The sequence below is a fragment of the Lampris incognitus genome, chromosome 6 (assembly GCF_029633865.1).
Source record: "Lampris incognitus isolate fLamInc1 chromosome 6, fLamInc1.hap2, whole genome shotgun sequence".
NCBI classification, from domain to species: domain Eukaryota; kingdom Metazoa; phylum Chordata; class Actinopteri; order Lampriformes; family Lampridae; genus Lampris; species Lampris incognitus.
Genome location: NC_079216.1, coordinates 24,518,717 through 24,531,923, shown reverse-complemented (window position 1 = coordinate 24,531,923; position 13,207 = coordinate 24,518,717). Strand labels below are relative to the sequence as shown.

Sequence of the window (13,207 nt, the reverse complement as noted above, 5' to 3'; positions counted from 1 at the left end):
GGTCTCTCAATTATAGGACGTTTGTAGAATTTTTGGATGAAGTCAGTGCCGCTTATGGGGATTTATAGATGCACACTGAGATCAGATGGATGAGCCACGGAAAGTGCTTGGAGAGGATTTTTGTGCTGCACACTGAAATCCCATTGTTCTTGGAGGAAAGCATTCGATGTGATACAAGTGCTTATTGCATAAACTCAGAGGTACAGGTTTTCTCTGCAACATGGCTGTCCTTGCAGATATTACCTCGCATCTTAAGCACTTTAATATGCAGCTGCAGAGAAGAGGCCGAACTGTGTCGGCTCTCTATGCACACATGAATGCAAGTGTAAATTAGTCCTGTTCAAAGAAGGCTTTTCATCTGACCATACAAATTTGGCACACTTTTCCACCTGTGAACAGATGTGCAAAGATGTTCCCAAATGTGAGAAAATATTTCTCAAGTATAGAGCAGACATGGAAAGACTGCAGCAGCAGTTCAAGGCACGCTTTCAAGATTTCCACACCATGCAGACACAAATTGCGCTATTCACTGACCCCCTCTCTGCTGCTGTCAGTTGGCAACTCCCAGAGTTACAGCATGAACTTTGTGAACTACAGTCAGATCCCTTCTTTCAAGCAAAGTAAAATGAGAGAGGAATTTCATTTTGGAGACTACTACCCGAGTCCTGCTTTTCACTCCTCGGAGATTTTGCACTCTCAATAGCAAGCATGTTCGGGGACATGAAGGGAGGCAGCAACAGAACTAAAATTCCTGATGAACTTTCTGTAAAAGTTAGCAAACCCAAGGAATCGTTGAACCTCCTTACGGCTAGTAGGAGTGGGCCAATCCACAACAGCACTAACCTTTTCTGGGTCCATCCTGACCTCCCCCTCAGACACGATGAACCCCAGGAAGGATACGGAGGACACGTGAAACTCACACTTCTCAGCTTTGACAAAGAGTTGGTGGTGGAGGAGGTGCTGGAAGACCCACTGGACATGCTGAATATGAGTTTGCTCATCAGGGGAGAAGATTAAGATGTTGTCCAGGTAAACAAAAACAAACTCATTGAGCATATCCCGGAGGACGTCGTTCACCAGGGCCCGAAAGACAGTTGGGGCATTGGTAAGTCCAAATGGCATGACCAGGTACTCGTAATGACCACTGGGAGTGTTAAATGCTGTCTTCCATTCATCCCCCTCCCTTATTCTAACTAGGTGATAAGCATTCCTTAAGTCCAGTTTAGTGAAACCTTAGCACCATTTAGTAGTTCAAACGCAGTGGAAATTAAAGGGAGGGGGGGGGCTTTTGCGAACGGTGATCTCGTTGAATCCTCTGTAGTCAATGCAAGGACGCAGGGTTTCATCCTTGTTGTCAACGAAGAAGAACCCAGCGCCAGTGGGGGAGGAGGAAGGCCGAATAATCCCTGCAGCCAGGGATTCCTCAACGTACTCTCATTGCCTGGGTTTCAGGAGCTGACAGGGAATACAGGCGACCCTTGGGTGGTGAAGTTCCGGGGAGCAGGTCAATGGCCAGTTATAGGCCCTGTGCGGAGGCAAGGATGTGGCACGGGCCCTGCTAAAAACCTCCTTAAGGTCATGGTAGCAGACGGGAACCTGGGAAAGGTCGGGAAACTCTGGATCCAGGCTAGGGGAGTTCTGGGAGTTGTTAGGAGGTTGAAGCACTGACAGGAAAGCTTGAGAGGGTGAGAAACAATTCTTTGCACAAGTCTTTCCCCATGAAACTAACTGCCCTGTTTTCTAGTCTATATGGGGGCTGTGGAGTGTGAGCCAGGGATATCCCAGGATAACTGGGTGCTGAGGAGCTCAAAAGACATGAAAGATGATTCTTTCAGTGTGAGAGTTGGGAAAAGACAGGTGCAGTGACCGAGTGCGATGGGTGACCTTACATAATAGCCTGCCGTCCAGGGCACTGGCATCCAGGGGCTGGTTGAGGAGGAAGGTTTTGAGGCCCAGCTTCCTGGCTAGATCAAAGTCCATTAAGTTAGCATCTGAGCCGGAATCAACTAGGACTGGATACTTAAGAGAAAACGCAGGGGAGTTGAGAGACACTAGAGGTTGCAAACGAGAGGGATTAGAAACAGTCAAAGTATGGCTCACCAGTGCCCTCACCTTTACTGGCGAACCCGGTCTTTTAATGGGCAGAAGGCGATGAAGTGGCCCAGTTGGCCACAGTAGACACAGCGACCCTCTGAAACTCGTCGCTGGCGTTCCTCTGGGGTCAGGTGGGTTCGGCCAAGCTGCATAGGTTCCTCCGTGTCTGGGGGAGGTGCTGTGATAGAGTCAGCAGGAGGAGTGCGTCGCCAGGAAGAAAACGAAGAGCTACTGACCTCTTGCCTCCGCTGGAGTGACGGGGAACTGCAGGGTCAGGTTCTGCCTCTCTCTCTCTCATACAGCCGCTTGTAAATCTTTATAGCCAGGGCTATTAGGGAATCCAGGTCTGCAGGTAGGTCCAGGGGGGCTAATTGGTCTTTGAGAGTGTCAGAAAGTCCATCAAGAAAAGCATCAAACAAGGCTGGCTGGTTCCAATCACTTTCTGCTGCTAGAGTGCAGAACTCTATGGCGTAATCAGAGACCCTCTTCTTACCCTGTCGCAATCTCACCAGGGCTCGGGCTGCCTCCCGTCCAGGGGCTGTCTGCTGGTAGGTTGAGTGGTTGTGAATGCAGCTCCAGGCCTGACTCTTCCCTCAGCCAATCTCCTCATCAGGGCCAGATTATCTAAGCCACCTGTGACCACCTGTGCAGTCCTTTTTTTTGCTTTCTCTCTTCCTTGGCCTCTGATGTGTCTGGTAGTTGGTGCTGCAGTTCCTAAACTTCTAACATGGAACCCCTAGTGTTTGCTGCCACTGTATTTCCTGGTGTCAAGGTCCCCTGCTAGAGGTGGTTCACCTGCTGCCGTTTTGCTTTAGTTTGATTACTAACTGGATTGGCCCTTCTTTAGTTTGGTTTTTTTGTTGACCTATTTGATTTATTTATTTTTTTAGTTATTTTCCTCAGCGGCCTGAGTGTCATCTTGTGGGAGGCTAGGCATTTGTGGTGAGGTCCCTTCACATGTGTGTGTGTGTGTGTGCGCGCACGAGTGAGTAGGAGCACCGGGACACATGTGAAGAGTTCACCAGTCTGCTGTGAGGTATGCTGTGCTGCACGGAAGGTGAGTATTGGTAGCACCCCCGGGCAATCCTCAGTTAGTCTGCCTTCCACAGTTGACCTCAGCCTAGCTTTCTAGTTTGGTTACCATTATTTGTTTAGGCTGGGCATTTTTTTGGTATTTGAAAGTGTTTTTTTTTAAATTGTCTCAGTTGTATTAAAAGATCCTTCTTCTAATTATTTGTAATAAAGATTCAATTGCTTCATGTTGGTTTTAATCGTTTTTTTCTTGATTTCCTTAGCAGCTCCAGTCCTTTCTTGTTTTGATTAATTAAACAAAGTATTTATATTTTTTGAACTACGTCTCTGTCCTTCTTCAATAGCGAATCTGTTCGCCTGGCTAAGCTTCAAATCCTTGATTCTGGTTTTAAAGAGAAATAGTATTTCCTGGGGTGCAATTCGTCGTTGGCCCTTTTTTTCGTATTAGCCCTCCTCCACATTTTGGCATTGTCGGCAGGATACTGATAAGGCAGAGACGTGTAGTATTTTTTTTTATTCCAACCCAGTTGGTTTATTCAGTTACTTGTATTGAGTTTGTGTGGGCAAAACAGCAGCGGGTCCTGGACAGATCCCTGAATTGCAGGCCAGTGCTCTGATCTCTTCTGCTCTGTGTCCCCCATGGAGGAAGAACTTGCCCAGCTAAAAGACTTGTCACACAGCTGCAAGCTGAGAATCAAAGGATGTGGCAGGAACGGGAAGCTTGGGTCCACCACCACATTAAGTGTTTCAGCCTCTGGGCAGTCTTCATTCCAGGTCCCAGTAGTGAAGAGACTGATTTATCTTCCCAGAGACAGGAAGTGTCCAATGTTCAGGGGTAAGACTGGCCTGAGCATCGTTGAGTGGATTGAAGAGGTCCAGGCTTGTATACTGGCTCGACGCTTATCCTCATGTGAGCAAGCACTCTTCATGTATGATCATTTAGAAGGAGAGGCAAGGGAAGAGATTAGGTACCGGTCACAGGAGGAAAGGGAAGATCCAGCTAAAATGTTGGCTATATTACAAGAACTGTATGGGTGTAGTAAATCATATGTGTCCTTGTAGGAAGACTTTTCCAGAAAGCAGCAGGAGGGGGAAACACTGCAAGAATTTTCTCATGCTTTAATGTGTCTAATGGATAAAGTGGCCAAAAAGGCTCCTAATGATCCTGTAAACAAAGATGTGTTACTCAGAGACCAGTTTGTCGAGCATGTGTTTGACTGCTCCCTACGCAGGGAACTTAAACAATTTGTCCGAGGTGACCCTACCGCCACCTTGATAGATGTCCGCAGTGAGGCCATTAGGTGGGAGCAAGAAGGGATGCCAGGGGGTGGGAGAGGTAGAGTCATTCTGTCCCCTCTGTAATTAGTTTCCAGCACATAGTCCAGGGCGGCCATGCCAGCTATAGCAAGACAAGTAATACTTTAGTCAGTTCTGAGCTAAATGAACTGAAAGAAATTCTCAGAAATCAGCAAGAGCAGTTGAACCAGCTTACCAGAAGCCTTGCAGCCCTTAATAATGCCCCAAAAACTCAGTTGAATCATCACAAGACAACTGCCATTTGTTGGAGGTGCCAACAGCCTGGTCACTTATACAGGGAGTGTCGTAGCGAGTATGGAGCTGCACAGCCCCAGCCAGCCTCTGTAGCAGCGCACCCCAGCTCGGATAGGGACTGTCCTCCAAACCAGAGAAACTTTCACCCCCTGAACTGTTGAGCCAAAGTTCAGGTGGGGGCGCCTGCGGCTCAGAGTCCGTAGCAGATGGTTCAGAAAATTTGGTGTCAGCTTGCCCAACTACTACCATACTAATGGGTGGGGTTTCAGTTCCATGTCTTGTTGACACAGGGTCAATGGTATCAACCGTGACTAAAAGTTTTTGTATAGCATTTTGAACCTTGGGCCCAGAAAAACTCCATTCTTGCAACTGGTTAAGGCTAAATACTGCTAATGGGCTAGCAATACCATATGTAGGCTATTTTGAGTTGGACGGAGGGCATGTAGAGTCCCAGGGGGTGCTGTGAAGATTGTGGCAGCTACCTGCTCCCAACATTACCTATCAGACGATGCTTTATTTGAGCCCCTTAGTCAAGCTTTATCTACAGGGTTCTTAGCATCCCCAGCACTGGTCAGCATGACTAGGGGTACTGTTTACATCCCCATTGTCAATGTAGGGACCCAGGATGTTTTGCTGTACCCACGCACTGTGCTAGGTACACTGACTCATGCTCACCTGGTGAGTTTACCCACAGGTCTTGAGGAAGAGGTAGTAGCAGCCACAGTTTCCTCTCAGACTGTTTCCAGTTCAGTGCAGGAAAAGATTGCTGCAGTTCACTCAACAGCTCTCACAGAGCCGGAGCAGTGTCAGGTCAGGTCCTTGCTGCAAAAGTATAGTGGCATCTTTTCTGCTCATGATGGAGACATAGGCTGCACTAATCTCATTTCTCATGATATTCCTTTAGTAGATGAGGTACCTGTACGTCAGAGATATAGGCGGATCCCCCCTTCAGAGTATGAGGATGCCACGGCCCACATCCACCAACTCCTTAAGGCACAAATTATCATAGAAAGTAGTAGCCCCTTTGCCTCTGCCATTGTGCTGGTAAAGAAAAAAGACGGTAGCCTTAATTTGTGTGTCGACTACCGGCTCTTGAACAGCAAGACCTGCAAGGATGCCTTTCCCTTGCCCTGTATTGAAGAGTCCCTCGATGCCCTATCAGAGGCCCGCTGGTTCTCCACCCTGGACCTTGCTGCAGGCTACAACCAGGTACCAGTTACAGAAAAAGACAAGATAATGACTGCATTTTGCTCTCCCTTTGGGCTGTTTGAGTGGAATTGTATGCCCTTTGGGTTGTGCAACGCCCCAAGTACTTTCCAGAGACTAATGGAGAGGATCTCTGGAGACCAGCACTGTCAGCCATGGTCACTGTACTTGGATGATGTGGTTGTCTTCTCTTCCATTGTAGCAGAACACGTGGAGCGTTTGGATGCTGTGCTGGGCTGCTTGCAGTGAGAAGGTCTCAAAGCTAAGCTGAAGAAATGCTCTTTCTTCAAGCCACAGGTGAGCTATTTGGGCCACGTTATATCAAGGGATGGTGTATCCACAGATCCTAGCAAGATTGAAGTGGTTTCAAAGTGGCCACGACCTAACTATGTGTCTGAGTTGCGCTCCTTTCTAGGATTTGCAAGCTACTACCGACATTTCATTGAAGGGTTTGCAAAGCTAGCCGCCCCTCTGCATGGCCTAGTAGCTGAACTGACTGGCACAAAGTCCCGGAAACCAGCAGAGAAGAGCTTACCTGCTGCATGGACGGAGGAGTGTGAGCTTAGCTTTGAGGGCCTTAAAAGTAGGTTGGTGGCTGCTCCCGTCTTGGTCTATGCCAATTTCACCTGACCGTTCATTCTAGAGGTTAATGCCAGCTACAGTGGACTGGGTGCTGTGCTCTCCCAAAAACAGAACAGTAAGGTTAGACCTGTAGCTTATGCTAGTCATGGCCTTAGGCCTACAGAGCGTAACATGAACAACTATGGCTCTATGAAATTGGGGTTTCTGGCCCTTAAATGGGCCATGACTGAAAAATTCAGAGACTACCTACTGGGACAGAAATGTGTGGTGTACACTGATAACAACCCTCTCAGTCATTTAGCCACAGCTAAGCTAGGGGCTACAGAACAACGCTGGGCTGCACAACTTCCTGCATTTGATTTTACCATCAAGTACAGGCCTGGCCAAAGTAACCAGAATGCAGACGCCCTTTCTCGGCAGCACCCCGCCAGTACAAATATAAGAGACTATGTAGCCTCTGGCATCCACATCCCAGAACCACTGCAGCAGGCTTTTGGGACTAAGCAGGCACGTCTGGCTACCCAGGCCACCATCTCAGCTCTCCCTTGTCACACCATATCTGACTTGCATGTTTTACAGGACGCTGACCCCACCATCAAGGAATGTAGGAGATTCTGGATCAGGACGAAGGGTCCTGATGCAGATGAGTGTTGCCAGGTCTCCAAGGACACTCGTATGCTGGTCAGGCAGTGGGAGGATCAGTGTACACTATTGCCCCTGTGGACAACCCTCAGCAGGTAAAGCATGTCCATCGTTCATTATTAAAAAGTAAACTGGATCAAGTGACTGTCTGCCCCTCTAGTGAGCCATCGCAAGAGATGGAACCCCCTTCAGTGGAGGACTCTTCACAGGATGGTGGATGGTTTGTGGTGGTCCAGGAACCAACTCCTGTGCCAGCGGACAGGCAACAAATTTTACCAGCTCATGCCACCCCTCTGTTAACCCAGCCCAAGATGACTGTGCCCCCTTCACATACAAGCCCACTGACTGATACTACTGATTCTCCAGGCACCAGCGAAGCACCCCAGAGAAGAACCACCCGTACTAATGCTGGGAGGCACCCAAATCTCCATCATCTACCCCAGGCAGCAGAGCAATAGGGGTTACAAACTCTCAGGTATCTGTGCCTATATACTCTGCTATTTTAGACCTTGGCACTAAGTGACAATCGTCGGGACGACAATTTAAGAACCGGGGGGGGGGTAGATTGTGGTGGGGAATGCTTCACTGATAGGTTGAGTGGTTGTGAATGCAGCTCCAGGCCTGACTCTTCCCTCAGCAATCTCCTCATCAGGACCAGGTTATCTAAGCCCCCTGTGAAGTCCTTTTTTGCCTTCTCTCTTCCTTGGCCTCTGATGTGTCTGGTAGTCGGTGTTGCAGTTCCTGAACTTCTAACATGGAACCCCTAGTGTTTGCTGCCACTGTTGTGCTGGTTATCAGGAGTATTTCCTGGTGTCAAGGTCCCCTGCTAGAGGTGGTTCACCTGCTGCCGTTTTGCCTTAGTTTATTTGATTACCAACTGGATTGGCCCTTCTTTAGTTTGGTTTTTTTGTTGACCTATTTGATTTATTTTGTTAGTTATTTTCCTCAGCGGCCTGAGTGTCATCTTGTGGGAGGCTAGGCACTTGTGGCGAAGTCCCTTCACGTGTGTGTGTGTGTGTGCGCGCGCGCGCGCGCGCGCGCGAGTAGGACCACCGGGACACGTGTGGAGAGTTCACTAGTCTGCTGTGAGGTTTGCTGTGCTGCACGGAAGGTGAGTATTGGTAGCACCCCTGGGCACTCCTCAGTTAGTCTGCCTTCCACAGTTGACCTCAGCCTAGCTTTCTAGTTTGGTTACCATTATTTGTTTAGGCTGGGCATTTTTTTGGTATTTTAAAGTGGCTTTTTTATTGTCTCAATTGTATTAAAAGATCCTTCTTCTAATTATTTGTAATAAAGATTCAATTGCTTCATGTTGGTTTTAATCGTTTTTTTTCTTGATTTCCTTAGCAGCTCCAGTCCTTTCTTGTTTTGATTAATTAAACAAAGTATTTATATTTTTTGAACCACGTCTCTGTCCTTCTTCAATAGCGAATCTGTTCGCCTGGCTAAGCTTCAAATCCTTGATTCTGGTTTTAAAGAGAAATAGTATTTCCTGGGGTGCAATTCCCCAGGTGGCGTCGTTGGCCCTTTTTTCCGTCTTAGCCTTCCGCCACATGGTGATTTCTGACTCTACTCTGCGGTCGCCCAGGCCTCCGTTCTCCCGGTCAGGTGAGAAATAATATATGCAATCTTTGAGGTCAGAGGGGAAGGCAGCAGCCTGAAGCTCAAAATGCAAATCACACTGGGTTAGAAAAGCTCTGTAGTCACCCGTTTCTCCGGAGAAACGCTCTGGTCTGGAAAGGTGGAGAGGCAGGGACGGAGTGGCGGGAGAAGCAGCATCGGACCCAGAACCAGGAGGTGCCGCCGGTGTCGATTCGCCAGAGCCCGGCGGGTTCTGCATCTTCCGCATTTGGTCAAAGAGATGGTTGCACTGGGTTCCGAAAGCTGCCAAAAGGGACTCCTGACGGTCGGTCAGCTCCTTCACTTCTTGGCGAAGAAGATTGATCTGTTCATCTTGACTCTGGATCTTCTGAACCTGTGCCCGGAGCACAGAGCGTACTGTATGCGAGTCCGCTGAGTCCATGTTATGGCCAGTTCGTACTGTCAGTACTGAACCACAGGCTTGGACTCAAAACGTAGACTCAGTCTCAATTCACAAAAATCTGTCCTTTTAATAAAAATGAGGTCGATACACAGGTGATCAGATAACAAGGCAACAGTGTCCAAATCGGCAGGCGAAAGGCGAGGTCAAAAAAGGCAAAAACAAGTCAGGAAACTATAGGGCTCAATAAACTTACACAAGGAAAAAATGCTGTCACAAGGAACGAGACGAACTGGCACAGAAGGAAGGGAACACTAAGACTATATACTCTGGAGGAGGGGAGACAATGAGACACAGGTGCAACACATTAAGGCAGGGCAGGTAATCACACAGGAGGGAGACACATGAGGGCAGGAAGTAAAGGACCTGAAACGAGACAAGAGGCGAGTATCAAAATAAAACAGGAAATACAAGACAAAGAACACTGGGAGAAACAAAAGATAACTTGCCTATCCAGACGGGGCGTGACACATATATTGTAAAAAAGCATTTTGAGAGGTCAGTAGACTAAAAATGCGTTAGAGAAAGCCTGTATATATCTCTATAAAATGCTGCCCATTTACGATTTTACCATTTTGAGCTAAATTCATGTTTATTTGAAACATGTGGGAGGCCAGGTAGAAATACACTACAAACATGAATATTAGTTGTTGTACTTAGTGTGAATGTTTAACGTTCGTACCATTATTGAATTATGATTTTTGAGACCCCATTGCACTGAAATAATGGTATATCACTCAGGAATGTGGATTTTTATTTTTGTGTTAAGCTCATGAAATAGAAATGTTGGTTTAATAAACTTTGATTACTGGTACATATTTTATCTTTTCATTAAATTAGTAGCTATCTACTACTACTACTACTACTACTACATGCAGCTGCTCCCGTTAGGGGCCGCCACAGCGCATCATCCATTTCCATCTCTTCCTGTCCTCTTCATCTTCCTCTGTCACACCAGCCACCTGCATGTCTTCCCTCACCACATTCATAAACCTCCTCTTTGGCGTTCCTCTTTTCCTCTTCCCTGGCAGCTTCATATTCAGCATCCTTCTCCCAATATAACCAGCATCTCTCTTCCACACATGTCTAAACCATCTCAATCTTGCCTCTCTTGCTTTGTCTCCAAATTGTCCAGCCTGAGCTGTCCCTCTAATATACTCGTTCCTAATCGTGTCCTTCCTCATCACTATCAATGAACATCTTAGCATCTTCAAGTCTACCACCTCCAGCTCCACCTCCTGTCTTTTCATCAGTGCTACTGTCTCCAAACCATATAACATAGCTGGTCTCACTACCATCTTGTAAACCTTCCCTTTAACTCTTGCTGGTACCCTTCTGTCACAAATCACTCTTGACACTCTTCTTCACCCACTCCACTCTGCCTGCACTGTCTTCTTCACCTCTCTTCTGCACTCCCCATTACTTTATACAGTTGACCCCAAGTACTTAAACTCACACACCTTCGTCACCTCTACTCCTTGCATCCTCACCGTTCCACTGTCCTCCCCCTCATTCATGTATACGTAGTCCATCTTGCTCCTACTGACTTTCATTCCCCTTCTCTCCAGTGCATACCTCCACCTCTCCAGGCTCTCCTCAACCTGCACCCTACTCTTGCTACAGATCACAATGTCATCCGCGAACATCATAGTCCACAAAGACTCCTACCTGATCTCATCCGTCAACCTGTCCATCACCATTGCAAACAAGAAGGGGCTCAGAGCTGATCCTTGATGTAATCCCACCTCCACCTTGAACCCATCTGTCATTCTAACCACACACCTCACCACTGTCACACTTCCCTCATGCATATCCTGCACCACTCCTGCATACTTCTCTGCAGCTCCCGACTTCCTCATACAATACTACACCTCCTCTCTAAGCACCCTGTCATATGTTTTCTCTAAATCCACCAAGACACAATGTAACTTCTTCTGGCCTTCTCTATACTTCTCCATCAACATTCTCAAAGCAAACATTGAATCTGTGGTGCTCTTTTGTGGCTTGAAACCATACTGCTGCTCACTAATCATCACCTTTCCTCTTAACCTAGCTTCTGTTACTCTTTCCCATTTCTTCATGCTGTGGCTGATCAATTTTATACCTCTGTAGTTGCGACAATTCTGCACATCGCTCTTATTCTTGAAAATCGGTACCAGTATGCTTCTTCTCCACTCCTCGGGCATCCTCTCACTTTCCAAAATTGTGTTAAACAATCTAGTTAAAAACTCCACTGCCATCTCTCTCCCAAACATCTCCATGCCTCCACATAGCTATAATTATAATACATAGTATTATAATAGCTATAATACATAGTAGCTATAATTGGTTAATTGAGTGATGGGGTTACAGTATCCCACTGATGGAAGTGCATGGCCACAATCTGGCCCTCCTGGTAGTGAGGAAATCATTTTTGTGGCCTTCTCTATCGTCCAAGTTCCCCAGCCCTGAGCTAGAGCATCCTCACACTCGTGAGGCTCTTGCACAATGCATAGCCAATTCATCGGAAGATGGTATTCCACAGAACAAGGTCTTACTTGTCATCACTGACAACGGGGCAAACATCATGAAGGCTATCCGACTGCTGGGCGAGAGGAGTCAGGGGACAGAGAGAAACAGTGCAGAAGTGGTTGAAGAAGATGATCCCCAACAGTCAGAGGAGTAGGATGTTAGTGTTGAAATGCCAGTGATTTTGAGACGTTAACTATATTTTAACAGACACTGTACATATGCTGGTTTCCTCTCAGCAGTCTCTGATTAGCTCAAGGTGGTAACCTAGCTATAGGTTAATGTTAATGTGATATTTAGGAGGGTAGCAGTAGCTGATAACTGCACTGCAGCCATATGTTACAATGCATCAAGTTGATAATTACAAGGCCATCATGGCTTCATTTTCATACAATATGTTAGAAGAAATAAGTTATAGCAATAAAGACACTAGGCTGTCTTTTGCCCTGTATTTCTTTTTCATGCAAATCAGAAATGCTCGTTGCCTGTCCTATTTACCATACATAGATCAACTGCAAACATCACACAGATATGGCCGTCTTTTTTCCAAATACATGAATAAAAAATAAAAGTAAATAACTAAATCGAAATAGAAACCAGAATTCATCACAAAACTAAAACTAAACTGTCTGTGAAGAAATAATTGTTGACAGTTTGTTGACGTGCACAACTTTGTGAGCCTAGTTTGACTTCTTTGGTCAATTAGCTATTTTACAACATCTGCCCTCCATTGAATCGATTTCGTTAAAGTGGAGGACCATTCCATTTACACACTGCTGACCGTGATAAACCGCCCTGGTGCGCATTGTTAACACAATCACACATGTTGCTGGGACCTATTATAATGAATTCAAAGGCACTTCTTTTTTTTCTCGATCATACCCGGTCACATGGGCTGTGTAAAACCTCACAAACCCTCCTTTAACTGTCTCCTTTCCTCTACGCTTAAATCTTGGATAGAGTCAAGCAGCAGTACTAAGTTGTATATTTAAGTTGCTTAAGGTAACATCACACCATGCTTCCTCGTAAATGCGGAATATAGCTGCTGCGCCAGAGGAATCCTTAAGTCAGTAAATAATGCGCTCAAACAACACTGAAACTTACCGAAGAAGAATAAAGTAAAGAACAGACGAATTTGTCGAAAGTTTTGTTACCTTTTTGTCCGGTTACTGTTAGAAATTGTGGATGAAGCGTTGAACGTTGTTGGCAATCGGTGTCCATGGCAACAGTGTGTCTGCGATGACGTCACAGCCAATGGAAGGTTTTTTATTTTTTATTTTTTGAAGCTAAACACGCTTCTCTCTTGATTTCATAGCCGCCTTATTGAAGTAGGTCATACTATCAAGTACGTTTATCGTCGCCGAATTATGTGAACATTGGATTACATCTGGAATATGGCCTGTAATGATAGTTGCTTTATTTTTTTTAAATCTCTGAATACATTATTTTAACACGTTCTAAACCTTAGCTCTACTCGACGGCAGTGGATTGCATATCAAATAATGCGAACTTCTAGAAGAAAACGTTTCGTAAAGTAAATGGTACTCTACT

At 46.3% G+C, this 13,207-nt stretch overlaps 1 protein-coding gene across 1 annotated transcript in view; it reads right to left on the bottom strand.

Annotated features, from left to right (window-relative positions):
• Positions 1 to 13,116, bottom strand: part of ccdc135 (coiled-coil domain containing 135) — an 81,434-nt gene extending 68,318 nt beyond the window's left edge. The window contains exon 1 of the mRNA XM_056281933.1: positions 12,811 to 13,116. The gene's annotated coding sequence lies outside the window, so the exon portion shown is untranslated. The remainder of the gene's footprint in view (positions 1 to 12,810) is intronic.
• Between the last annotated feature and the right edge of the window lie 91 nt (positions 13,117 to 13,207).